A 4563-nucleotide genomic window follows, 5' to 3' on the forward strand; every position below is an offset into this window, starting at 1 on the left:
ATCTTGCAGATCTACTGACTAAAGCCTTAGCAAGAGAAAGGGTCTGGAGCACATCGAGGAGGATGGGATTGAAGCCTATAAACTCATAAGTCATATATGAGGAAACCCAACCTGGGGACTAGAAATCCTATAACCAGGTTCAATGGGAACAACGAATCATATGATGGTTTGATTTGAAATGCACTATTTTTATTATTATTCCATCCATATGGCATGAGAATTGGGCTTATTTTCTATGAGAATTGGGCTTGTTTTCAAAAACACTCATGAAAAATCGGGATAGCATAAGGCCGTAATGTGCTGGCTAATAAAGCTCATGCCAACACCTTGATTATTATGTGTATGCAGTGATAATTTATTTCCCTAAAGCAGTCATAGTTAAAGTCTGAGACCACTACTGACTCTAGAGTAAAAATCGTTGCTTTGATAATTGGAGGTTCAATGCAAAGCAGACCTTCATTATGCATGATAGTCTCCCTTCAACTGGTAAACTCGCTTATTTTAATATTAAAATAAGTGGGAGAATGTTCGTATAATATCATTTTATTATTAAAATAAAATATGTCATAACTCCCACTACTCCATAATATAGAAAATGGCCATAACTCTTTTGTAACTCTTCTCCCATATTCTACCACTAATTACATAATAAGTTAACCATTATCCCATGTTCTCCATGATTTCATAACTTATTACCCCACTTTCTTCCAATTTAATTCAAGGAAGAATTCTTACACCTATAAATATGAGTCTTTCTTCCATAATATGGTGTGAGAAATAATTGTAGAGTGTTTCAATAAAGTAAGATTAAGGTTGTGAAAGAAGAAGAAGAAAGTTTTTTACTTTTGTTGAAGGAAGGTATTCATCTTGGTGGAACTTTGGACTCAACAACTTATCTAGAGTTTGTTCGAGTCATACAACGTGATCGGGCTGTTGTATCCTGGGGGAGACAAGTCAAGAGGATTACTGCTGGTCCAATGAAGACTTTGCTGCAGTGAGCTTGAATCTCCTTAAAGAGATCGAGATATTCGCGCCTTAGTCTGAAAATATTTTATTTTCTTCATTTTGTTTTTCAAACTGTAATTGTATTTTCACCAACTTTATCCACAAATTGTGATTTCTACTACGTACCCTCTATATAGTATAGTTTATAAACATGTAGCTTCTATTTAAATTTTTTAAATAAGTACATATTTGAATCTATACCGAAAATTGGACTCGTTAATCTTTATACTCCAAATTCGATAAAAATTTACTCGCATAGTATGTTTACACATATCAATAAGTGCATATTTGTAAATAAACTTATCTCACTTAATTATGGTTAATTAAAGTATATATTTTCATCTAATAAAATCACATAACTATGATGAATTGGTACAATTTAATATAATGACCCGTCCGAAAAGTTTAATTTTAACCCTACTACTTCCTCTTCTTCTTTTTTCTTGAATGAAGAGCATACTATTTTTCTTTTATTTCTCTGCTTATGCAATAACTAGTCATCTAGAGCAGAAATATTTTACTTGGAATAATTTTCTCTTTCAGCTATTATGGGAGCATCCTAGTTGCCTTGTTGACATTATTAGTGTTTATCTAAAATTCCCAAATGCAGATTTGCGGGTAACCTTATATGATCCTCATTGAATTGCATTCCGAATAAGTATCTAACGTTGTATAACAAAAATTAAAACATTTCTAAGTTTAAGCAAAAACTATTATCATTATAGACTCTATATTAATCTGTTGGTATTCTCTTGACTAGTGTGTGTTAAAGTATCAGTCTATATCAGTTTGTGTTGGGAAACATTTGTAAATATCCTTTAATCGATTGATAAAAAAAACTCAACGTTAATTTTGAAGTTTCTAATAAACAAACACGAACATGATAGTTTGGCGAGAACATAAAATAAAGGTGAAGGAAACAAAATGAAATCTCATTCTATAATTTCTTTTTTGTATTGTTTTATTTTTATAACCTAACTTCTGTATGAAGCAAAAGTTAAATAATTTATCAATACTACATGGAAAAAGTTTGGACACTTTGCGTGATGCTCGTGGCACAAAAGCTGATCATGAAATTGACGAGAATGCATTTAATTAATTCAATGCTCATCTAAACCTTCTCTATCGAACGCCCAAAAGTAAACCTTAGGGATAGCGACAATCAATTGTTTGACGAGGCAATAATAATGAGAAAATAATATTATATAGCATGTCTCAAAATAACAGTATATATGTATATTTCGTATGTTATATATAAAAATTATACAAATTTTATAGATTTTTTTAATTAAAGAATATAAATAGTTTCTAGCGCGGACTAAAAGTAATATTTATCCAACGTAGAAGATGATGTTTGACGAGGCAATAATTTCGATAAGATTCTTCCTTTAATTTTTCACTTTTGAAACAAGCTACTATGTAAAGCTTAGTTTTGCTTTTATTATATGTACTAACGTAGAAGATAATACTCCTTTTTAACCATTCAATCTTTATTTATAGTCCGCTTAATAGTTCGATTAATTTAGAATCACAATAATGAACCTATGAAAGAAAGAAAAATACTTTCTACTAAAGGGTTCTTTATTCTCAGCTTTTAATGTGAGACTTTTATTTAAAGATAGTGAGATACTAACAATCTTATCACATCTCTAATGGTATAGATATTTTCTAAATACAACTGTACAATACACTAATTACTCCCCGTTCATTTTATGTCTGTCTTAATTTGACGAGATATAAAATTTAAATAAAAAAGACTTTTAAATTATATATTATTAAACTAAAAATATGTATAACCTAAATATATCCTTTAAATCTTAGGCTCTTAAATATGTTATGACAATCTTATAAAAAAATTTAGTAAATCAAAACATTCTTTGTAGACGGACTAAAAAGAAAGCAAAGACTATTAAAATTTAAACAGAGAGAGTTGATGTTTATCTAAAATTCCAGATTTTATCCAGCTGCAAAACTGAAGTCTTCAACCCCTTTACCTTCTATTTGTGATGCCTGAGAATTTCACGGCAAAAGATAGTGTACAAAAACCTAGAAGAAACTTACACAATTGATTGAAAAAAACTCAGAAATTAAACGTTGTCGTACCATGCTGACTACAGAGGGATTTCTTTCTCTGTTTTCTTACTTCATTTCCTGCAACTGCATAGGGTTTTCCAATTTCCAGCGTCCGAATAAGGTCAAAACTATTAGCCCTAATGATGTTGCAACTATTGAATAAACCCTACCCATATAGATGAGGCAAAACAAAACGAAAACAAAAAAATACAAACAAAACGAGCTAAAATTCATGACTAATTTGTCACATTCTGCTGAACCATTTTTAGGTTCTTTCTGCTCGTATGAGATTGATGAGTTTGAGTTTGATCTTGATAAGTCATCTTCTGTAAAAGTTGAAGATGATGATGTAGTTGATGATAAAGATGAAGTTGAATAAGAAAGTTCAGATGATGAAGAGCTTGCTTTTGATACTGACTTGTCTTTTCTACTACTACGCCTCTTACCTTTTGTTTTCAACTGCAAATTAAACCATAAAAAGATTATACATAAACCCAACAGCAATAAAATTCAGTGTATTTTTTATAAATGGGATGTGAGGAGAAAAGTGTCCATCTTCTCAACGTTAAGAGATTATTTCAGATAGATTTTCGGTTAACAAGCTTGCGAATAAAAAAACTGAAGCGAAAGAAATAACACGAAAGACTCACAGTTGGATTTTCTTTATGATGTTTTTTGGAAGAAGAGTGATGATCAACACCATGCTTGCGAATAAGAGAGTCCTCTGCAACTTCAAGAGGTCGAAAACAGAGGAAATACTTGTTCTTCATTTGGACAGCTGATTTAGGAGAAAAAACGGAGATGACAATTTCTGAAGTGTTGTGAATTTATATTAAGGGAGTTGTAGTTGAAAACAAGAAAAGGTGCTCTTGTTTGTCAGGTCACAGGTGGTAATTCGGCTGCTTAGGCCGGCGTCTCTCCTATTCTTCTGTTTTGCCAGTTGCTAGTAAGACATGTGATGGAAAACAACCGACTTTACTCTATTATTTATCTCAAATCGGATCAGAGAAATAAATTATGAACTTCACAAGTATTTACTTTCTTACTCCAATTTGAAGAATTCAAAACACCTAAAAAAAAATTGCTCCGTCAATCCTAATTTATACGACACATTTATGTTAGAGGGATACTTTAATTTAATTTAAAATTTATTTTATTCATAATACGATTATTTATAATCGCATAAGTCATATGACTTATTTCGAACCATAAATTATAGTCTTTTTTTTTCTTTCGTTTTTAAACCTGTGCATAATCAATAAGACCATATGAAATGGAGCCAACGGAGTATTATTTATTAGGATATATTATAAACTATGTATTTTGTTTTAGTATTCTTTATGTAATAATTATTTTATACTGATTTAATAAAATAATTTTCTAGTCCATTAAATATACTTATACTCTTAATCTTGATATAAATATTATTATTTATGTGTGTTATTTATTGTTTTGATTTATTAAAAGGCGAGATCCTTTTGTGAG

At 30.4% G+C, this 4563-nt stretch overlaps 1 long non-coding RNA gene across 1 annotated transcript; it reads right to left on the bottom strand.

Annotated features, from left to right (window-relative positions):
* Window positions 1-2983: 2983 nt before the first annotated feature.
* Window positions 2984-4143, bottom strand: LOC104084956 (uncharacterized). The gene is made up of 2 exons (XR_011409308.1): window positions 3729-4143; window positions 2984-3537 (listed from the first exon to the last, which is right to left on the bottom strand). It is a non-coding gene; the product is annotated as an uncharacterized lncRNA (long non-coding RNA).
* Window positions 4144-4563: the final 420 nt, after the last annotated feature.

Source organism: Nicotiana tomentosiformis, chromosome 7 (assembly GCF_000390325.3).
Source record: "Nicotiana tomentosiformis chromosome 7, ASM39032v3, whole genome shotgun sequence".
NCBI lineage: Eukaryota > Viridiplantae > Streptophyta > Magnoliopsida > Solanales > Solanaceae > Nicotiana > Nicotiana tomentosiformis.